This window comes from Solea solea, chromosome 10, assembly GCF_958295425.1.
Source record: "Solea solea chromosome 10, fSolSol10.1, whole genome shotgun sequence".
Taxonomy (NCBI): domain Eukaryota; kingdom Metazoa; phylum Chordata; class Actinopteri; order Pleuronectiformes; family Soleidae; genus Solea; species Solea solea.
In genome coordinates, this window is record NC_081143.1 from 27,412,406 (window position 1) to 27,437,468 (window position 25,063).

The 25,063-nt window shown below is 39.8% G+C and overlaps 1 protein-coding gene and 1 long non-coding RNA gene across 3 annotated transcripts in view; one reads left to right on the forward strand and one right to left on the reverse strand.

The window, feature by feature from the left end:
• LOC131467035 (teneurin-3) overlaps positions 1-25,063 on the reverse strand; it is a 566,025-nt gene that overhangs the window by 260,448 nt on the left and 280,514 nt on the right. For both annotated transcript variants that reach the window (XM_058640717.1, XM_058640715.1), the window contains exon 8: positions 1,338-1,444. The gene's annotated coding sequence lies outside the window, so the exon portion shown is untranslated. The remainder of the gene's footprint in view (positions 1-1,337; positions 1,445-25,063) is intronic.
• On the forward strand, positions 4,844-7,389 carry LOC131467127 (uncharacterized). The gene is made up of 3 exons (XR_009241475.1): positions 4,844-5,117; positions 6,482-6,568; positions 6,884-7,389. It is a non-coding gene; the product is annotated as an uncharacterized LOC131467127 (long non-coding RNA).

Here is a 25,063-nt window from a genome sequence, read left to right on the forward strand (position 1 = left end):
ATAATAATATTTAAGAAGCTGAAACAATCAGAAAATGTTGTTTTAATCATGAAAAAAAGCTTCAAACCAATTCATCGATTATATATATTATATATATGTATTTAAAGTATAATTGTGTTAGTGAATTAATTTCATTGACTTTAAAAATAACAAAATTAGCAAAGTTTCAAGAGCTGCAATCTCCCTAACCTTTGTTTCATGCTAAATTTGAAGAGAAAAATCATTAGAAAATCTTCAAATCCACATATTTGCGTTATAGTATGTCATGTGATACTGATCCATACATGACCCATGGAAACATGAAATATGACCAACTACAAAATAAATCTAAATGTGTCAGAATAATCGAGATTCCACATTTTCCTCAAATCGCTGCAATAAAAATCAGTATTTTTAATGTTGCTTTTTGACCTCTTTATTCTTTCTACACAAGCAGCCAGACTCAAATGTCTCTGCTGCTGCTGCTGCTGCTGCCTCTTTAAAACGTCACTGTCAGTCCGGTCAAACACCAAACACCATAATCTGGTTAAGGACTTTCCACGGTAATGTGTCGCCGTGTGTGAGATCCTGCTCTCTGACTGGCCGCCCTCACATCTGCAGGCGGCCATTTTCATTGGTTACTCGCAAAGTGCGGTTTCCATGGAAGTCAAGTCGGTGAATGAAAACATTTTTACAACCACAGCAAGACGCTGCTTCTTCTTCTTTTTTTTTTTTACCCCCACCATGGCAACATCCAACAGCCAATGAACGTTCACGAACGCCATGATGGTGACATCACTTCCTGTTGTAAAGCCAATTAAGCGCGGCCGTTGCGGCGTCCAATGATAATGTGACAAGTTCTTTGCCCGGGTACCAATCGTACATCAGCGACTGCAGAGACTCATTTTTTACGAGTAGTTTAGTAAAGAAATCATGCTTAAAAAAACCAAAGCCTTATTAAAGTCAATAAATATAGAACAAAAATGATGGTTATACCTTAAAGGTAAAGAAGAGTGAGTTCATAAAGAAGAAAAAGATAAAAAAGGTGACGTGAACGATGTAAAATGTGTCTCACAACCCTTTGTTTTAAAAGTCTTCACTCTCTTTTGGAACTTCTTTGTGTTTTTGTGGAGTAGGAAAATTCCTCTCTGTTTTTAACCCATTATCTAAATTATCCAGATTCAAACCCTTCCATTACAAGCCAAGTTCCTCTTCCACTTGGCCACGGGCTGCCCAAACGCCATAAAAGGCACCTTTAACACCCTCAACTCCCTAGGTTTGTTTCTGTATTTCACTAAAGAACAAGTCGTTTGACATTGGAAATTGAGCTAAATATTAGGGATCAAATCAAATCTTACCAGTACGGTGTTTTGATGCTAAGAAGACGCTTGACCTCTCGATCCGGGGGTCGCTGACGTCTCACAGGTAGAAGAGAAGTTGAGTTTTCCTCATCAAACGTCAACACCTGGATGAAAAGGAAGAAGTTACAGAATCAGATGACAAAAATCATGTTCAACTATAACGACATGGACCACAGTGTATACAAAGTGGACATAGTCGTCCAGTTTGTCGAGTAAATCCAATCAGGAAGCAACAATTCAGTGGATTACTATCAGGGGGCGACTCCACTGTTTGCAAAATAAAGTGAGCATCCAATTCTCACTTGATTTGTAACTCGGTAAAGGAGTTAATGGTCTCAATCACTAGTTTCTTCAATAGAACATGATGTCAGTTTTGTAAATGATGTTCCAATTAGAGCAAAACTGATGATTAAGTGTGGCATAATATGCGTTGACATGTTGACATGTGATTGACAGCTGGTATTGTCCTGTAGGAGCTTGGGGAAAACACAAGCCGTCAAAACGAGTTTGTTTCGCAACCAAAAGCTTACGTCTATATCTGTGAAAATCGGGCGCCACTCGTGTGGAGCTAACGGGTGAGTCAGCAGATTTTTACGTGTCATTCCAGTGCGATTGACAGCTGGTGTCGTCTTTTATGGTCGGAGTCTGGCTGCGGGTGACGTCTGTTTCAAACACTGACCTGGCGCCAGTGAAATGGCAAATTTCAAGGGCCTAAAGATGGGAGTTTGTTTTGCTAGCGAAAGACGACACCCACTTTTAATGGACACATGATGAAAACAAGACATTTAATCTACTTTCTTTTCTCTAAAAGACCTTCACTGTCATCCCTTAATGAGGGTTAAGAAAACCTTTAGCCGTCAGGTCACAAGTGAACTCATAAATATGGAAAAAAAAAAAAAACTCCATAAAGTAAAAAAATATACATTACATATTGTGTTTTTGGAGTACAAAAAAATGATCTTTAAGTAGTGGACTAACATTTCTTCAGGGTGGTCTGCTCTGGTTCAGGTCACAGTCACAGAGAGCCAAACACACGTATTGATCTTGCGGAATCAAATAGTGCATTTAATAGATTTGCTGGTAAAATTACCCGCGTACAAAGGGAAACTAAGAAATGCTTTGGTGTCTAAAACATTTGATTCTGTGCGATATTGATCACAACCTCAGGAAACAATGGCTCATGTTTTAATCACAGAATTCAATACTGCTTTTTATTTTAGTTCTAACATTTTCTTCTAACTCCCAAGTTATTCTATACTGACTGTCCCTTTTTTTATTTTTTTACCCATAATGTGATTTCATATACAGGTTTCTACCACGTGTGTACTTTTCACATTATTTTTTCTTGATGTTTTTGTGTGAGTGAAATAGGTTGACTGTCTAGAGCTAGACTATATCTCTGAGTGCTACCGGATGCTGAAACATGTTTTCTTTGTCAAAATATCATAAAAAAAAAAAAAAGGAAATTAAATGTATGATGATAATGGGGGCGGGACTAGTTAAGCTTTGCTTCTCCCGCTTTCCCTTTCGGTTATGTATATTGTGTGAACTGCAATGTTATGTGATGAGTGATCTAAATGTCATGACCGAAATAAATAAATAAATAAATAAATAAAATGCAAAATAATCAAGAACATGATGGAGGAGTTGATGCACAATATTTGGCTTTTTCAAGACAACAATTGAACCCTCCTTATTTATTTTAAGACAATAAAATGACTATTTATACTATGAAACAATGTAATTTACCACTTAGTGGTTACCAGGTGTATCTACAATGTATCTGTGAAAAGTGTGTCTGAATATGATATAGTGTTACCCATTAATTTTGATCATAAAATTCTAGTGTGGAGAATTCATGCACAGTTGTGTTAGTTGTGGAGTCCCACAGGGTTCAGTGCATGGGCCGATACTTTTTACCATTAACCCTGCTTCTAGTAGGCACCATGAACAGAGAGCACAATATACACATCCACTGCTACGCAGATGACACACGACTATATTGATCGATGAGGTAGGATGATACAAATCACACTCCTTGACTGCCTCAAAAACATCAGATCATCTCACTCTAACCAGACCTTTTCTTCCAAATACTAGATGGAAAGGTTAACTTAATAAGAAGTTAGGAGAACTGCTTAGAGATGAAATCACACACACAAAATATGGGAATTAAACCTTAAATAAGAAGCTAAAACTACATTAAGAAGGATATATTGACTTTTCCACAAAGTAAAACTGTTATTAAAAATTGTTATTAATGAATTTAGGTGAAGTAGAACAATTTTATTTGTATCAGGAGTTACAGACATGCGTGGGGACTTGACCGCGTTTTAGTAACTTCTTCATAGATTCTGACGTTGAGTCTCAAACTGTGTTCTTCTGCCTCTCGCTTCTTATATTAGGCATCACCACCAACCTTCCCTTCCTCCTGCTGAGAAGGATTTTGCCCCAAATACCTGAAAACTATGTCACTTTAAAAAAAATGTTGATATGACACAAGCCAAGGTTTTTTTCTTGTCTTTTTTTTCTTGGGTACTCAGGATCTGGACGCTTCAGGGAAATTTCCATATTCCCCCTCTTGCCGGCATGAAATGACAGCCAAAGCTAATACAGATTAAAACGTTTTTATGTGTGGGATCACTGATGAGTGTGATACCATGAACACGTCACTTTCTTGAAACTCTTGCAGCCTTTTAGAAACAAACTTTCTTCAAATAAAGTGGGAACAATTTCCCCTCCGTTACAATGCTATTAAACACTGTATGTATGCAAAACATGACACTTGAGCAAAAAATGTCCCAGCCTTCAGCCAGTATGGTGCCAGTACGGTGCCTTTGAAAGATATCATTTTAATGATATATAATAATAAATAAAAGAACCCAGGATGGAGGGCAAGCAGAAAAGCTTTCTGACAAGCAGAAAAATGGCCGCCTGTCCTTGCACCGTGTCCTTTCTGTCCTTTGTCATGTTGCATTGTGCCTCAGCCTTCATAGACCATCATGTTCTCCGAGCCCCTAACATAATAAACGGTCATGGGAAACTCGGTCGGCAACGCACAGCCTCCACAGGGAGGCTCCGGCACTGCTGGACCACCTATGGACACAGGTTCTGTTCTTCACTTCATGGACACAAACAAAGGCTGCTAATGAAGCAGGCACTTTTTTTTTTTACAATTATGAAGTGTATAATGTGGCTTCATACAGATCTTTTTATGTCATCAAGGTCATTGTACAGCCTACAGTGTTCTTCCAGTAAGTGCCATACACACAGTTACCTGTCATAATATTGTACTCATTCCTTGTTTTTCTTGTCACTGCTTTAATAAAATAAAAATCCAATAAAAAAAATTCAAAAAATCGAAGGACATAAATAAATAAGTACATTTTCCTGTGAAGGTTAGTTTTTTATTCTACTTATAATTCCAAATTCTACTTATAATTACTTATAATTCCAAATTCTACTTATTATTCTAAATACTACACTGTAACAAATTGCTGTAATTTCTACAGTAAAATTTTACAGTAACTTCTTGTTCTGTCATTTTACAAAGTATAACTGTAGACCACAATGCATCATGGGTCCAAAATAATTACAGTAGCTGACAGCATTTTTCCACTGTAACATATTGTAAAATGACAGGCAAATTGTATTCTGACTGTAGATGATGCGTATTACGGTTAAATACTGTTGATATCGGATTGCATTACATTGAAAGAGCAGCACGTGCACAGGTGAAGCAGAGGAGCAACGCAGTGTTCAAACACTCCATAAAACGTAAGTTTAACATATATATCCTACATAATTAAAATGTGATTCAACTTTATGTTATTCAACGTTATGTTAACTAACAGTTAACATAACGTAAAGTTGACCGTTTAAGTTATGGTTTGCATGTCCTCAAAGAAAGTTAGCTAGAGAGTTTTCAGAGAACATTCCAGACAAGCAATCCCAGGCGAACGCATTATTTTAGCTAATCCGTGTTTTGAACCTGACGTTAACTGTTAGAAAAATTCAGTCTCCACCATTTTTTTTAAGCAAATATTAACGTTAGTTAACGTTAACTGATTCAGCTAAAGCTAAAGCTAGCTAGCGTAATATGCATTAGTTACAACTAATGTTACAATACAATAGATAAAATAATGACCTAATGCAGTAGTTCTCGACCGGTGGGGGGCGCGGACACTCTCCCGGGGGTGCGCGAGTAGGCTCCTGATGAATCCGAAAATAGACGCTCATCCTCGGGCAGAGAGTGGCGGTCGGCCCGGTCCTAAGAACCAGAGTCACTGGGCGCAAAAAGTCGGAAAAACGGAAAAAAATCAAAATCCAACATCCCACGACTTTATTCGAGGACATAGAGGAACATAATACCGCTGATTTCATCCAAAAATGTGAAGAAATGACCGAGATATGGCCCGTTGAAATCGCCCCTGATGTATCCGAAAATAGGCGCTTATCCTCGGGCAGAGAGCGGCGATCGGCCCGGTCCTTAGAACCAGAGTCACCAAAAAATCAAAATCCAAAATAGAGGTTTACCGGGATATTGCACATCATAGGCATGAATGCATGTTAAATCGAGTTTGAGGGTTGTGTGCAACACTTTCGGTACATATATAGGAACTTGGCTATTGCAAAGATTGTCCTCGAGAATAATATCATATATTTATATAATATAATATAATAATCGTATAGAAAGCAATAGCCTAGTGATGATAATAGTAGGCCTACTACCACTCATAATAATAATAATAATACTACAGTGACAGCTACATTCCAGACTCCGTTAACATAATGGTCAATTTAACAGATAACTTATAAATCAAAACATAAATCATAACGTATGACTTTGTATGACTCATAAAGAAAGAGTTTTAATTTCGGCTGGATTTTAACTTTACCAGCTCTCCTGTGAACCAATGTTAAGTTAAATAAACTTCAGTGTAACTTAACATAACGTTAATGTTTGTGGTTTGTGAAACATGGTGCCAAATTTATCATCAGAACTGTGTAAATTATGAAAAGTCTCTTTGATGAGTTAATTTACATTTTTAATGACTGATGAAGAGGCCAATTAAGTATTAAACTGTTTCCCACTGTCGGAGGAAAACCTCGATTAACGTCTACGTATTTGCATCATTTAGCTAACGTTAGGTGCAGAGGAAACCGCCGCACCACCGCTTAAGGCACAGTGATCATCACCAACAGACATCGGTGAAGACGATTTTCAGGTAAATACATTGTGTTATTTATGTCATTGTGTCTGACTGTGTAATCATTTTCTGTGGCATCTGACAAATTTGGGATTAAGCATTAGCTCTATGCTAATTTATCAGCTTAGTTAGCTCAAGTAAACTACTTTTAAATAGTCTTGCTGCACTCTGCAGAACAGTTGGGGTGCGGGTAGTAGTTTTGTTGCCTAAACCTAACCAAGTAGTTTCTGGTCGAAAGCCCTGACTGTGCTCATTGTTTTTGTGTTGTTGTTGTTTTGGACATACAACCTTATTAACTTTAATTCTTTTTTCTTCCCTTTTTGCTTTTCTTAGCCCAGAAATGTATCACTGCAAACAGTGTGCCCATGAGAGTAAAACTATAATAGGTTTTACTCATCATATGAAACTTCACAGTAATGCACCAAACTGCCCTTTTACCTGTGGTATACCTGATTGTACCCGTGCATTCAGAAAATTTGCAGCCTGTTTCCCCATTTCCAGTCTGTGCTTAATTAGGCTAACCAGCTTCTGTCTGAAGCCTTATATTTAACATGATATCATTTTATTCATTGTTATTTATTTATGGGGATTCAAATTGAGTTCTGAAGGCATGTTGTAAAACTGCTGAGTTTTAATAAAAGTTTTGTTTTGCTGCAGCTCTGACTCTGGTTTTATTTAACATATTACATTTTTTTAAATTATTTTGCTAATGTGAAAAACAAAATTTAACTGTAAAAACATTCAACAACAACATATTGTATTGTGAAGTATTAACAGCTATTTACTGGCAACTTTAGTTGCCAGGTAACCTCTGTAATTTGAATAGAATACAAGATAATGTTGTAAACTAGATTACAATTAATAGTTGTTTTTCCAAAAAAACAACAAGAAATTGCTGTAATTTATATACAAGAAAAACCTGTAAAAGTTATCCTGTAATTTACTGTAATCCTTTTTACAGTAATTTACAGGAATTTTACAATACTTTACTGGCAACTTTTTTGCCAGGTATTTACTGTAAATTCTACAGTCAATTTGTTACAGTGTACTTATAATTCCAAATTTTACTTATAATTACAAATTCTACTTAAAATTCCAAATTTTTACTTATAATTTAAAATTTTACTTATAATTCAAAATCCCACTCTAGATTTGAATTTTCTTAAATTGATTTAAATGTCCTTGTTTTTAAAGTTTGGCTTGGCTAAAATTTTTAAAAGCAGCGTCTAATTCTATTGACTTTAATGCTCCTTAAAACTAACTGTTAATTACTGTAAAGATTAAAGAAATTCTAAGTTGTAATATCATATTGAGACAATTATTTCTTAAAATGTCATTATTTATATATTTGCCAATATTAATGAAAAAAAGAAAAAGAAATTAGACATTTGAATTTTTATCTTTCTTTCTCATTTTTTTTGTAATGTAATGTTTGACTCTCAGCTACAGTTTCAAGATTCCTCCACACCAGATACAGACACTTGAATAAAATACATAATAAAAAGAGAAATAAAAAAACAAATACAAAATAACAACAGTTTAGTGATATGGAACAATTTCATATTAAGTTATCACCTGTACAATGATGAATTAATAAAAAAAGTAATAATAATAATAATGATAGGTTTATTTTTATTTATTTTATTTCTTAACCATTAGCATTTCAATTTCATGTTAATTGTGTTTACAGGTTTTCCCTATTTTTCTCCCCTTTTTTTCTTTTTTATTTCTTCTCATTATTGTTATTATTATATATTTTTGTTTCCACCAAGATACCACAATTACCACTTTATATTATTAATAATAATAACCTATTGATATATACAGTAAATAACTATATAATAACTTATATTTACAGGTTTTTTCATATATACGATTATCTACATATATACTTAGTTTTTCTTATAATTACATTACATATTTTTATTGTCTGTACAACACTTTTTAAAACAAAAACATTCACTTGCACAAGTGTGAATGATTAGGGATCAAATCAGTGCGTTTTCTGAACAACAATCACTGTGTTTTGTTTTTAAAAGAAATTACATTGATTTAAAGAACACGTCAAACATTTCATTCATGAATGAATGTATTAAATCTGTAAAGCACTCTCATGCTGGGATGAGATATCGTGTTCTTCTCACGGTGTTCACTGTTTGGTGTACGATGTTTGGTGTCGTCGCGGTGACGGTGCAAAGACGTTGACGTTTAGAAGCAACAAACTCGACCTGTGTCTGTGTTGCAGTGAAGAACAGAGTCACAGTCAACGTGTGGTTTTTGAGTGAAACACTGATTTTTAAACCTAGACAACGTTCATTGCCATGGTAACAGTAATGAACACATATGAGCTGTGGGGTTCCAGTGACGGTGTCAACCGTTGTCAGCAGTCTCCACCCCTGACCTCCTCCTCCTTTTTCTTCCTTCAGTCTAATCTTTGTCTCAACCTGTGTCTCTCTGACAGACGCTGTTTCATGCCACAGCATCGCCACAGTGGAAGAGTCAGAGCTGTGGGTTCTTCCACAGTGGAAGAGTCAGAGCTGTGGGGTCCAGTGTTTTTCACTCTGCAGGAGAAACACACTGTGACCCCCTTCCTTCCTTCCTTCCTCCCTTCCTTGCTGCTGCCTACACTCACTAACTTAATCATTATTCTTTTATATTGTTTATTTAATTTTATTTAAAATAACTGTTCCAAAATCAACATGAACACATTTAACATTTAAGAATTTAATGTCACTTAAATTGAAAATAATAATGCACTGGTCACCTGTTCAGGGTGTGACTCCGCCTCTCGCTGCCTATGTCAGCTGGGATTGGCTCCTGTGACCGTCGTAATTTAGAGATTATTGATATAATTAGATTATTATTATTAAAACACACCAGATCTAGAGGCCATGGTGCCGCCGACCTTTACTCTCTTTGAGGCAGTGGAGGGAAAGAAATGTTTGGTTTAAAGTCTTTCTACCACTTTTGCACGTTTCATATTTATGCAACATTCAGTTTTTTTAATTGACTATATTTACTAAACTATATGATAGCAATTTAGAGTTAATAAAAAATCTATTTTAAGTTGGAAGAGGCCATTTTTCACCTTTCTTTGTAGCGGGTTCACTTAAAAAAGTGGTCACTTTAATGTTGTTGCTGACTGATGGATAATAAAGTAACAGTAACCTCCTCCTCTTCCTCCTCCTCCTCCTCCTCTCACTTGACCGGAGGACTAAACTGATATATTAGCTCTTTTTTTCCACTCATTAGGGATTTGGAGCTAAATCACGTTAGCGTGTTTCAAAAACCACGTCCTGGCCTTTGTTTTCTCTGCAGCGAGAGACACCGATAGAGAGCGACGGTGTTTGGAATTCACGAATACACACGAATACGCCGGTCATTTGATATCTGCGGAGTCCGTCGACGTTCCCGGCTTCGTGCCCTCGTCTCGTTGCGATGATGGAGCGGCCTAATCATTAACTCATCAGCACTGTGTTCATTAGGCCGGTCCTGCGTGGGGCTGGGCGAGAGGGGGACGGAAAGAGTGAGACACAGAGAGAGAGAGAAAGAAAGAAAGACAGGCTGGACAAATAAATGAGGAGAGAAGGAAAGCAGAGCAGATTGAAACAAATGAGCAGAAAGCGAGCGGGGAGAGTCTGATATTCTCCCACGTCGCCGCTTTCTCACTCACACACCTGGTAGCAATTGAAAAGTAACCTTATTACCTACAATAACTCTCTCTTTCTCTGTCTTTCACACGCACCCACACACTCACACGCAGACAGGATACAATAAAAAAAAGAGCCCTATTTATGAACATCACATTTACTCCGTTGCACTTAAATAGCTGGATGTGTTCCACAGCAAATTGTTCATGTCACAGAAAACCAACCACCCCCCCCCCCCCACACACACACACACACAGCCCACGCTGTATTCACTGATAAAAAAAAAAGAAAAGAAGCAGCAGTAATGTTATGTTATTCCTAATGCTGCGGCTGAAATGCACACTCGTGCTGTATTTTTGGCAGGAGGTGTGGATAAGTGGTGGAGCGGGTTTGTCCTCCACGTGGAAGGTCAGAGTTGGGTTTATTTAATCTCAACATTCACACACGTAAAGAACAGGATTAACAGGATCTATAAACTGCAACTGGGATTACGGCACAACTGTACAACACTTGGACAAAAATCCCGACGTTGTTGTCACAATTTCAAGTTCCTTTACTGAAACAGGGTAAATTAGAGTGAAATTACTGCTAAAAAATTGCATTTTTTTTTTTTAAAGTAGCTTATTGAAGATATGGCAAAACAGGAAATGTGAGGCTTGATCAATAATCCGCGAACTTGACCAAAATCTGTCTGTGAATCAGAAGCAGACCCGACTGAAGGTATTTCACCTTGATCCAAGAGGCTTCTTCGTTTCCAAGTTCTAGTTTTTTGGGAAAAGAAAGAAGGAGAAGCGTCTCTGATCCTCTAACCCTCCTCCTTTGTCACTGGATCATCAGGAATGTGTCGAGATACGATGTATCACCCGCCTATCCTCATCCAAACACGCTTCTTCTTCTTCTTGCCTCTTGAACTCAGCGATCAAAGCAAAAAGCCAATGAAAGGCCGGTGCTAAACGTCAGCTACCGCCTGCAAACTCTCAAAAGTCAACTCAACGAGCAGCAGTCCAGCGAGCAGTGCTGAAAAGTTGTTGATTCACAGATATTCCACAGAGATATTGTTGGAGGAAAACAGTCAGTGAGTCAGTGATTAATATGGAATTTGCTTGGAGCAAAACACACTGTTACACCATCCCCTCTGCTTCGTATGAAGGTTTGTGCTGCTCATGACAAAATGCCTGGGTTTGCTTGGCGCTGCACATTCACGGTCTCAGAGATCAGGGGTCTCAGCTTCTTCATCTCTCGGGGTCACCACAGCTGATTTGGCCGAGATTTATTACGCCGTGTACACTTCCTGATGCAACCCTCCCACTTATCCAGGCTTGGACACTGAATGTGTCCTCCCTATGGGGTCAATTTAGAGCGTCCAATTAACTCAGTCAATGAGGCGCAATGGGGGATTCGGCAAACTTGCCTGGACTGTGGGTCTCAACACTGGTCTTAAAACCACTTGATCTCAGGCTTGATCATAGAGGACTCAGGTTATGAATTTGTATGAATTATTATTTATTGTCTGCTCCAAATCTCCAAATGGAACCGATGGTCCTGGTTTTTACGGAACATGATGATAACGCAGAATCTGAGAGTGTCTCGTCAGGTCGCGGTCTTGGCCGCTACAGGTCTGTCTCGGTCAGGACTTGGTCCTGGTCAGTGCTCTGCACTGAGGTCTCTGATCCTTAGATAGAGATGTTTTTGAACATTCATTAGATTGAAACTGGATTTCCTCAGCTGAAGTCTTTAGTCCTCACAACAATCTGCTGGTAAATCACGAATGACGAATGTCCTATGGTTTGAAATTCATCAGTCGTGGTGTTTGTTGACTAATGACGACAACGACAAAGATCTTGAACTGGTGCTGCTGGAGATTTTCTTCCCTGAGTTGTAGAGAAGCCACAGAAGACCCACAATGTGCACAACATGCAAACAAATGCGCCAAGAGAGGACGCAAACTACACGTGAGTGCTTGAATAAACTGAGATTTGACACTAATGCAACATCATCCAGACTCCTACTTTGGACGCGCCTGTCGCCCACACTGACCCATTACTCACCAGTGTCGAACACAAACATGGAACAGTCTGTGCTTGGACTGGCCGGACTCCCAGTCCACATTGTCGTGTGTTTTATTAACTTTGTACTCCACAGTAATGTTGAGGAAAAAGCTCAACTTTGTCCAAACAAACAACTTTTCCTTTTCGTGCGTCATTGTTGTTTTCTATTGGAGCGAGCAGTTAGCCGTCCTCTGACTGGCTAACAAGGCTTTACCATTAAAATTACATCACCACGCGGTGACTTGGCACGCTTTTGAAAACCAATTAACAGAGGTTTTCTCTGTGTGGACAAAGATTTCTGAGAGATTTGAGCGTGTGTGGACAGGGTTTCTCTGAAGAACGTTGGTGGAAAAGTTCTGTTTTCAAAGGTACGTGTCCACACATCTAAAACATCAGAACATTAGGAGACACCAGAAAGAGACATGAGGGACACAGCCATCGAAATCTGTTCGGTGTGATCCCATCACGTCCAAAGTTCAGGTCCGAACGTCCCCAATCCATCCTGAATTGGTTCTCAGATGTAGTCACGGTAACTACATTCAGAGGCTGTTTGAAGACGCAGGTGCTGACATTGATGAGTGCAGTGTACATAAACACTATCTGGAGGATTCAGAAATCTGACCACAGTAACTTTGATTTTCTATGTTTTAATCCTGAGAAAGCACAGACTAGACGATCCAGTCCAGACTCAGGACCACACACTTCAGGGAGGAGATTATTCAAAGGATTTTTTGGGGATCTCACAGAAACTCGCGTAATTTAACGTGACTTCAGAATAAGACATAAAGGTGGACTGCCGGCGTCGTCAGTTAATAGCTGTTGTATGTGGGACGTTTTGTGCTGAGAAATTGCAAAAAACACACTTCTAAATAAAAGTACGCCAACTCGTCCTCATTGGTTATCGCCGGGTTCTGCTCCCGCCCCCAACCACTGTTCAGTCGTGTTTGATATTTACGATTTGAAATTTGGCCGGATAATCTGTTCAAATCCGCCTGAAACTGGAAGACACCCACGTTTGTCGGAGGAGCCAGATCGGGACCGGGACCGGGACCGGGACCGAAACCTGGCCAGTTAATACAGCGTGTTACAGCAGCGTGAGAAGTGCTTTGTTTACCGGTGGTGTTTCACTGGGTCTGAACAATGTTTTATTTCAAAACACTGTGGATCTAAAGGGATGACATTCAAGATACCTGGCCACAAGTCGGGTTCTTTCAACAAATCATCACCAAATCATCTAAAAAGTCCATAAGCAGTAGATGGTTCTCATAATTTCAAAATGGGAACATGGCATGGGTGCGACAAACAGACATAAGAACACAGCCATCGCATCTTCCGAGTCTCTGCATCTTGATCGTAACGTTGTACTGTAGTTAGAATATGTAGGCTCTCATGACACCAATATCTAGTTATGCTGTTGTGAAATATGACAGCGCGCTGATGCACACCAGTGCAAATACAAAGCAAATTAAAGGCATGTTTATACCTTTCATTTTTACAGACTCCATAAGTAGTTCTCAGGTTTAATATCCTCTATAAAGTCTCTTCAGCACGTTTTTATAAAAATGTCCTCTTGTTAGTCTAGCCTACTTTTATTGCGCATCTCCAGTATTTATCATTTGTTTTGTTTAAATACCAAGCCAAACATAAACAGTCATAAATCTTCTATGAAGAGCAGAGCATGCGCGTCCCATGGGACTCCGTGTTTCAGGTCCCCGTAGGGAAGCTGTTCATAGTGCCTGACTGTAAATGGCAAATTCCCTGGAAACTCTTTGTCCCATTTTAACAACTATGCTCGGGTCAGGATTTTTTTTTTTTGGTTTTTTTTTTGTTTGCGCCTTCCTTTAGTTTAGAAAAGAGCAAATTAGACACATGAGCATCCAAACACCCCCGCACAAGCACATGTATGTGCAGTCTCACATTTACATGCACATGGCCAGAAACACATAACAGGCAATTTACAGGTTTTTAATAATGCTGTTTATATGAAATATCGCAGGGCGCGTGTGGAGGTGAGGGTTTTCCCACTGGTTAAAGGAAAGTTAACACCACAGCATTTTTAGTCTCTAATGCACTCTGAAGAGATCGTCTCATAATTGCAACCTTTATCCTGCCCACACACACACACACCAACATTCAACCCAAAACAAAAAAATTATAATAATTATCTTAGTGCAATATATATACGATCACCAGTGCAATGATAAATTGTAGCAAATTTGATAATTGGTTTTATTATGTTCAGAGTCAACATACAGTCCAGTGTGTTGTGGGAGGAGTGAATTACAGCTCTGATGCTGGAATTCACATCAGATCCTGACACGTTGGTTAAAGGACCAGTGCGTCGGGTTTGGTGACATCTAGGGGTTAAAGTTGCATACTGACTGTGACCAAATGAATGAGAGGACAGCTCAGTGTAACTGAAAGTTTTACGTGATTATCCTTTAATGAAAACATAGTTTTAAACATCCCGTTCAATTTCTGTTGCTGGTTTTCTTGTTCTTTGCTGTAGTGCATGTTCTTACATTTTTACACATGTAGAATTTTATATTTATTCTAATTTTTTCATTTTATAATAATTCTTATATTTTCTTTAACATCTAATTTTATATTTAATTTGTCTTTACATGTATATTTTGGTTTTAATCCTCTATTTTCTATTGATCGACCGACCTTCCTACCTCCCTACCTAACTACCTAACTACCTTCCTCCCTACCTACCTACTTACCTACTGACCTCTCTACCTACCTACCTACCTCCGTCTCTACCTACCTACCTACCTACCTCCATCCCTACTTACCTACCTACCTCTGTCCCTACTTACCTACCTACCTACCTCGAACCGTCCCTACTTACCTACCTACCTCCATCTCTACTTACCTACCTACCTCTGTCCCTACTTACCTACCTACCTCGATCCCTACTTACCTACTTACCTACTTACCTCCATCCCTACTTACCTACCTACCTCCTTCCCTACTTACCTACCTACCTCCATCCGTCCCTACTTACCTACCTACCTCCGTCCCTACCTACCTACCTACCTACCTACCTACTTACCTCCGTCCTTACCTACCTACCTACCTCTGTTCCTACCTACCTACCTCCCTCCCTACCTACCTACCTACCTCCGTCCCTACCTACCTACCTACCTACTTACCTCCGTCCTTACCTACCTACCTACCTACGTCCCTACTTACCTACCTACCTCCCTACTTATCTACCTACCTACCTACCTCCCTACCTACCTACCTACCTACGTCCCTACTTACCTACCTACCTCCCTACTTATCTACCTACCTACCTACTTACCTCCGTCCCTACCTATCTACCTACCGCACTACCTTTTTTAAAGTAGAAATGTATTTTTTCAGTGTTCTGTAATCAGGTAGATGTGGAGCACATGAAAGAACATCATACATGGACGGTAGATTGTGATCCAGTGGCTTCCTGATGTGGTCAAGAGCCCGTCGTGACCTCACTGAACATGAGAGTAAGACGTAATTCCATTGTTCTCATGAAACAGACTTTGTGGGGCAGGAATAATGATTGCACGCGATTGTTCCACACCAGCAGGGCAGCGGTAACTCGCAGGTATTAGTAAACACGTGTCGCTCTGGCCTGGCATTAATCACGACAGCCCTGGATGAAGAAAATAGGAAACCAATCAAAGAGGAAGCCGATGACGCTACACCGCCGTCTTCCTCTGTTTTTCTGTAGGGACACCATATTAAAGCCACATGTAAACGCAATCAGGTTAAAGTCATTTATACAAACGATCTGCATTCAAAACTGTATCATAAGCCACTTTGTGTGGCAATAAATTCACAACAGTAAAAGGTTTCACTGCAGTAAATACTGTGTGTTTGACTGTTTGGGCTTTTGCTCCATTTGGACGTGTCTCTATATATTTTTGTGTGTGCGTATTTTTTTTTTATAAAAATCAGACAGACTGCTGTTTTAAAAAGTGAAATAAACAGAAAACCAACTCACACACAGAACTGGGGGGGGGGGGATAATGCCAAAGGGAGAGAATGCTGGAGTTTGTGCAAAGGCAGCAAGAGAAACTGGATCTATCTAAACACACCTGCTTGTAATATTTTTTATTTAGCTGCGTGTGTGTGCGTCTGTGTGTGTGTGTGTGTGTGCCTTGTCTGTATTTCATTAGTTCTCTGAAAGCTGAAACATGGATGCATGGAAACAGCCATACACACATTCAAGGTATATAAACATAGCCGTCGCTCTCTTTCTCTCTCAAAAACTCACACACACACACACACACACACACACACACACACACACGTTTCAGGCTGTGTGTGTGTGTGTGTGTCTTCCTAATGGTTTAAAAGAGAGAGTTATGAAGAGAACATTTGTGCATTAGGGTTTAATGTAAAACACAGAGTCAGGGTGTATAAACATGTCATTTTCACTTAGCGGAGAGGAAGTAGGGATAATGGCACTCATTATAAACATACAACCTCCCTCCTGCAGAAATATGCAGGGGAGTCAGGAGGGTCAGTCTCCACCTCACTTCCACTAGAGGGAACTTTCTTAATTTAACAGCTCTCATTTGGCACTTTTCCAGCACTACTCCTCTTCACTCGGCTCTTTCTGTTTCTTGTGTGGTTTTATTTTTGCTTTTCCATCAGTGATCCTACCTGGTACCTTTTTTTTTGAATAGCTGCTCTGACAAGGTTCCAAGCGAGCTGAGCCAATACTAAAAAAGAGTCATGAGAATCAAAGCGAACAACAATGCTGAACTGTAGATCAGTTAAAAAGACTCCAAAATCTACTTTTAATTCCAGAATCTACTTTTAATTCCAAAATCTACTTTAAATTCCAAAATCTACTTATAGTTCCAAAATCTACTTATAGTTCCAGAATCTACTTTAAATTCCAAAATCTACTTTAAATTCCAAAATCTACTTATAGTTCCAGAATCTACTTTTTATTCCAAAATCTAGTTATAGTTCGAAATCTGTAGATCAAAGTTAAAAAGTCTTAAAAATCCCTGAAAACATTAACGTTAATCTCCAACATTTAGCAAAGAAAATGTCTAAAATGTCAATATTTAACAGACAGCACTGCTGAAAGCTGCTGATCGTGAGCCCAATCACGTCCAGAAGTCATGTTTTACACTTTAGAGTCATCAATAAAGGTAACATATGCTTAAGTAATAATTATAGTTAAGTAATGATTATTTAATGCTATAAATGAAGAGTCCCTTTAGGGAAACTAATTGTTTTACCTTCACAGCTTTGATAAATGTAAACTGAAAAGAATAATATTGATAAATAGTTAGTTCTAAGTTTGTCTTTTGTTCTTTTTCTTTTAAATGTGGCTGAATATGGAAGGAGAGGTTCCGCGAGGTTGCAAAACAGAAAGCATGCACTAATCTAATTAAACATTTAAAAGAAAATTACAATAATCTTGTCACAAAGAAAAAAAAAAGTCTGATGAATTATGCATATACCTTTTTAAAAGATAATGTTGAAGGAAAATAAGTATCCTTCTCATTTAATTAAAACAAAAATGCAAAGGTGTGTCAGCGCACACAGCAGAGAGAGAGTGAAAGTTCACATAAATCGGTCCTACAATTACACTCACACACACACACACACACACACACACACACACAGAGATCCCCGCAATTATATCAAGTATAGTCTTCATTGCAATAAGAAATTATTAAATCCAATTTGAATATGAAAAGTGTGGCGGCACAAACCCCAATAGCCTTGTTAGGAGAGTGAAAGTATCCGTCTTTAAACGCAGACGTGATACATCAAAGTGTTGTCAACAGGCTGTGGTTTTTAAAGTTCAACGACGGCGACCACTTTCCAGAAGAAGGCTGATAATAGCAGTCGAGTCCAGGCCTCAGTTTCTAAGTGGGTTGACGGTAGAGCACTCTAAACAGGTCGAGTCTGCGTCTCTGTTTAACGGACATGAGCGACGACGCTGTCGCAGGAGACGTAGTGTTTATTTCAGACGATGGTAAATTTAAAACAATGTCCTCAGTGGTCAAAAAAACCCTGAGTCAAACCAGGTTTAACTGTTATTTAAAGGCGGGGGAAAGTGTTTAATTCACTCACTAAGGCTGGTTTGAACAGATTATCCCGTAGTGTGAGGGATTAACAGACGCAATGTTAGCGTCATTGGACGCAAGTAAGTATTAAACATGTTTGATATTAATCACATGAGGCGGAACCCCACAAGAACCAATGAGAGTGAGTTTAGGGGGAAACGGATGTTGCATACTTTCAGGTAGAACCATAACTTGTACAAGCCAAGTTGGTTCTTCTCACCCATGGTTTCATCTCAGCACAAAACATCGCAACAACGACAACTGACAACCGCCTCCATGTCTGTTTGTGTTCTGAAATCATGCAACTTTTCTGTGAGATCCCAAATCCCTGGAATGGTTTGAGTAAACGCCAAACGTGTGGTCTTGTGTCTTGACCGGACGACATTAAACCCGACAAATGAACGACACCAGTGCCGGTTCATAGATTTAGGAATTTACTGAGCAACATATCGCAGAGCCTGACAGAGTGAACATATCTGCTCCTCACACTGCCCCCTGGTGCTTTTCACGAGTATGGAAACAGCCAGAGCAGACATTATTCCAGCATAACGTCAACTTCCTGATAAACTTCCCCCCCAATCTACTCCAGAGAATGCCAACACTTCACAATAAAAGCATCTGTACAGAAGTGGCTGATGTTCGCATACAGATGCAAAGCTTCTTTGGTGGGCAGTTAAGGGGAAAGTTAACGTACCAGGATCATGTCCCTAACTTTGTCAATCAAATAAAGATTGGCGTTTGTCTCAAAATGAAATGAGGCTTTACTATAAGGTGTAAAAAGACCACAACATCATCGTAAGTTATGTTTCCCTTAGCGGCTAACAGGGAAACTGCGATTTATTTGTATAATCTATGTACCTGAACGGCATTGTTTGCCGCCCAAATGGCGTTACCTTGTGTGTGAAATCAGCTAGCTGAGCTCTTTCTGGCAAATTGCATTAGTTTGATTCAGGTATGGAACATAATCTGTGATTGACATTTGCTTTTTGAATGTTTTACTGAACCACAGGAACATGTGACTTTCCTCAGCGCAGCATGTAATTCATACCCTGCCTGCAGACCTGTGTTTCAATTTCCATTAATTTCGTTCGGTCACACAAAAGCCATCGGCAGGAATTATCTAATTGCGTGCGAGTGTGAATGCTCCTGGAAAAAGGTCCAGTACATATCGGCGTGACACATTTGCGCCGTGCAAAGACATTTCAGGGGAGATCACATGCTGAGATAAATGTGCTTAAGATTTGTGAAAATGTTTAAAAGTCACAATTAACTTCAGCATTCACTCAGGAGCAAAACTCAACCTTTCAAACTCGAGCATCCGTCGTGATGATTAATGTTATCTACAGATTAGGCACATTGTTCAAATCCAATTAAGTTCCAATTCGTTACACATCCGATTTTTGTCAGTTTTTGACGACTGAAACATCACATTGGAGAGTCCAGGTCCAGGGAAATGTGTAGGTAAGATTTATCCAGAGTCTCCGGAACAAAACTCTCTATTTCTGCTCCAACGTTACAGCTCAACACGTTCATACAAGACCCACAAGACGAAATGTGCTGGATTCTGGACCTTCCTCACTTGTGACGCATGAACACATACCAGACAAATCTCCATTAATCCCATCGCTGCTGTCCTTCAACAACTTCACTGGCTTCCGGTCAAATACCGTATCCATTTCCAGATTCTGCTCCTCTACCAGATCTACCGTGGAGTCTGGAGCCTTTCGGCCACTTCCTCTGCCACATTCAAATCACGTCCGATAGAACAGGTCTTTTAAAAGTGCCGTATTAAATCTGATTTGTTTTACAGATTCTGGTCTAAAAACATTTGTATGTACTGATCTGACACACTCGTCTTTATTCATTTTACTCCATCTTTTGGAATGTTCATTTCGTTTTAACTCTGCCTTGTAAGGTGACCTTGAGTGTTCTGAAAGGCGCGTTAAAAATAAAATGGATTATTATTAAATGTGAATCGGGAGTCTGAACTGATGAACAGATTGAATCAGATCTGGTTAACATCACTGGACCAGAAGAGTCAAGATCGCACAGGGCAAACAAACCACGACACCAAGTTGCGACAAAGATACCGAATGCTAGAACGTAGATAAAAGGGTAGCAAATCTGTACTTAGATAACCCATGTCCCAGACCTCTCCGTGACCTTGTCTCTCCCCATCTAATATTCACTCAGCCCTCTCTTTGCCTCTTTGCGTCTCCTTCCACCCCCCCTTCACTCCCTCCGACAGCTCGTTCATATTTCAGTAGGTTTTTTTAGCGAGGACGAACTCTGAGGTTAACTAAAGGTCTCTGAATGTGTCTGAGTCTACTTTCATGCAGTCGTTGCCTTTTCAACGGCGGGATATCGGGTCACGCGGTCGGTGTAGTGGTTAGCACGCTTGCCTTCGCAGCAAGAAGATCTGGGTTTGCGACCCCGGTTTAAAACAACGGCCTTTCTGCACGGAGTTTGGGGGATTAGGCAAATTGGACACTCTAAATTGACCGTATATGTGAGTGTGGATGGTTGTTTGTCTCTGTGTGTCCCTGTGATGGACTGGCGACCACCAGCACCACCTATAGAAGGTGATAGAAGGTGAGTGAGTGGTGAAATATTCCACTGATTGCAGCCATTTTGTTTACAACAGCATTTTCCAAAAATATCTTTAGGAAAAAACAAACTTTCACAACACAAATCATGACCACAGAACCTTTTTAGATTTTAAAAGTGAAGACCAGGAGGGTCTATGGTAACTTCAGTAAACATTTTCTTAAAATGTTAATGGTCTCAACCATAAGTTTCAGTTCTTCTTTAATACACATTTACAGGAAAAAAGATTTCTCGGAAATTTAGAGGAAAATAGATGATAAAGTACAGCACATATGAGTGGACACCAGTGTGATTGACAGCTGGTATCATCCAGCTGGGGACTGGAAATGGTGTTTTTAGAACCACAGGACTACTGGTGTCTCTCCCTAGTTTGTGTGTATAAATTAAATAAACTACGACCCTGAATTGTCGACAGCTGTGACTGAAAATGTGAATTTTTGCTAATACATCATTCACATTTAATTTAAGGTTAAATGTATCACTTTTACTGAATTGTGTGCAGACACTGATTCCACAAATATGCAATTTTAAAACCATTAAAGCAGCCGTACCTTACAAATCCCCCCGACTCTCGACCACTGTCAGCGGGGAGCGAGTACAGCCCTCACGACCCTCAGATGACACGCGGTGAAGCTTAATGGACGGATGGATGGATGAAAGTCATGTCGTGTAATTATGTGGCTGTAATCTTAACAAATGTAATGCAGAAACGTTCATGCGTTCATGCGACATGGCAGGATAACACTCCACTTTTTGTCAACACTGCAAGGAAATTCAATACTAGACGCTTCGATTCACTGTGTGTGTGTGTGTGTGTGTGTGTGTGAAGGTTATGCTCGTATTGATGTGTTGACATTTTTGTTGTTTCTTTTTATGTGCCGATGACAACCTGACCTAAATCTTACTCTCTGATTGGGTCCCTGGGAGGCTTGTTCAAGTGCATTCTGGGAAAATAAAACATCTCATCCAGTGACCCTGTCACACCTTTCTGTCACTCCTCAGGCACTAGTTTTGTATGTGTGTGTGTTTCCCCGGTGATTACCCCTTTTTTTTTTTTACCTCTTTTATTTATTTATTTTTTAAATTCACATCCTCCATACCGGCTTTTTATTTTATTTATTCATTTATTTTCACGTCTGCTACGCCATGTTTCTTTCCTTGAAACAAACCCTCAGTGGGGTGCTGTCTTAATACTATGCTATAGGGCTTATGTGAATGCATAATGTGGACAGAGAGAAAGGATAGTCCTGGGGCCATGGTTCAACATAACCAGTGCATCCTTGCATTAAAAGGCTTAAAAGAGGATGAAATATTACAGCAGCGACCGCCAGAGCTAAAATACCAGTACTGTATTCCCAATTCAAAACACAGTGTGTGTTTGTTTGGTCAAAGAAAAGTTAAACACGGGAACAAAGAGCTGCATATAGATGTATGTACATACATATCATCACATCATTTGGCGAATTTATCTCTTCAAATTAACTATTTTTAACCAATTTTAAGAAAACATTAGAGTGGGAAATAAGCTAGATTTGCATGCTCATTTTGAGTATGCTAGCCTGGCAAAAGTTGCTTTCTCCATTTGTTGATTATTTTTATCATTAAAACAAGACAATTAAAAATAATTTTAAGAACATTTGGCTCATTTCTAGTGAGTGACTTCTCCCTCTCTAGGGGGCGCCACAGCAGATGGTCCGCATTTTTGATTTGGCAGAGATTCCACCGCATAATGCTCATCCTCATTCAACCCTCCCATTGTGTCCCATTATGAGCAATGGGGATTGGATACCTTGCTCAGAGGTACCCCAGCCCTTGACCTGGCAGGGACTCAAACCGGCAACCTTCCAGTTACTGTGAAACCGCTACAGATGGTTCAGAGTGCGGCAGCGCGTCTGGTCTTCAATCAGCCTAAAAGGGCACATGTCATCCCTCTGTTCATTGAGCGCCACTGGCTACTGTTAGCTGCCCGCATCAAATTCAAATCACTGATGCTAGCCTACAAAGTGCTTGATGGGTCTGCTCCCACCAACTTAAATGCTCTCCTAAAGGCTTATGTTATGTAGTTCATCAAGGGATTGTCGTCTGGCGGTGCCAGCACCCCGCACAAGACAATCCAGACCTTTTTCTTGTGTCGTTCCACGCTGGTGGAATGACCTACCGAGTGCTACGAGCACAGGGGCGTCCCTGTCCGTCTTCAAGAAGCTCTTGAAGACCAAGCTCAACCAAGAGTTCTTTCCATCACTTCTATGTAGCTTATTCCTCTCTTGTAAGTCGCTTTGGATAAAAGCGTCTGCTAAATGCCTAAATGTATATAAATGTAAGCAAAATTCCCTTTCTGCTTGGTTATGGGCTGCCCCAGACATAAGTGACAATGGTGGGCGGTAAAAACACGGCTGAAGTTTTTATCCACTTCAATTATCCATTTCAACGTGTCTCATGCTGCCCTTTGTTTCTCTTTTCCTCTGGTTGTGATGTTTTTGAGAGGGGTACTGAGACTTTTTATAGGTCAAGTTAACCTTAAGTAACTCTGTGTGCTCCGATGACAAATCCTGGTCATTTTATAACTTAATACAATATAGCTTCTCACACATAGCACCTTTAATTAAGCCCAACATGTTCCGTGAAAGTGATATCACATGGCTCAGTTATCTTTTTGAGTTTTCCAACTTTGACCCCATTTGTGTCAACAGTGACTAAAATGCAGACTATGATAAGAAACACTGATACTTGCAGGTGACACCAGGTGTCAGATTAACAGAAAATTGTGTTTTCTGTTATAACTATGTGACTATTTCTGCTGTCAAAGCAGAGAGGTTAGAGGCCGTAGTGCGCAAAATGGTACGTTACGATCATGGGAATCAGTGGGTAGATACATTTTTCCCCGAATGAAGACATCAAAGGCTTTAGTTTTGATTTCTCCTCACGTTATTCTGAGCAGCAAAGACAGAATGAGCATCAAAACTATCAAATTCCACCAGTGTCAAACAGCATCGAGTCCTCAAACTAACTTTAACCAAATATGAAGTGAAATAGAAACGAAGTAATGAGGTTACAGCATTTTTAACATTGAGTTCAATCTAAATCAGAGTCTTCGCTGAGATATTCCAGCAACATGACTCGACTCCAGTCTGAGTGAGATGTGTTTTTTCCTTTTTTCGGTCCGTCTCTCCAGCCCCACCACAGCTTGTTCTGCCACAGTAATTCTCCCATCATGTAGCAGCACTGACACAGCACATGTCCCAGACCTTTCCATGACCTTGTCTCTCCCCATCTAATATTCACTCACTCCCAACTGCATCTCCTTCCTCCTCTCTTTCCCCGCTCTTTGCGTCTGTCTGTGTGTGTGTGTGTGGCCTCCTCCTCCTCCTCCTCCTCCCACCAGCTCTTTCATATTTCAGTAGTTTTTAGCGAGGATCAACTCTCTGAGGTTAAGCTGTTCCTTTAAAAGGTCTGTGTTTGTGTGTTCTGTGTGTGTGTCTGCCTGTGTCTCTGAGGTTGAGCCGAGGGTTTAAGAAATCAGGAGGTGAGGTGTTTTGCTGCTTTACGAGTGCAGCGAGAGAGTGTGTGTGTGTGTGTGTCATTGTCTTTATACACTTATACAATTCAGGCTGATTTTCAAGCGATTTCATTTGCGATCGAAACATTTCCACTGTGAGAGCTGATTATGAAAGAGAGATTAACAGAGATTTGGCGTCTCTGGGACGCTCCGACGAGAACGTCAACATTCCGACGACATTTCCAACACCAACTCATTTCAAATTCACAAGAGCACAAGCACAGTGCTTCAGTAGCCATGAGTGACAACTCCTTTCCCCGCCTCCCCGATGACCTATGAACTCATGCAGTGTCGCCAGTCCCCCCAATGAAGACACGGCGTACTTCAGGGTGCGTTCACACCTTAATAATCTGCTTTGTTGGTCCACTCCTGATGGAAACTTTGATATGTTGCTTAATTTTCCAGCGAGTTTGGTTTTGGGTTGGAGGCAAATCTCAAAACGCACGACCACTCAGTTATTGTTCAAACATCATGATTCCTACATCATGGAGCATCGGCAGGATGATGTTCATCTACCCTGCTGCTCTGGTGATGAGCAGCACCGTGAAGGCCAGCAGGTGGCCGGTGGG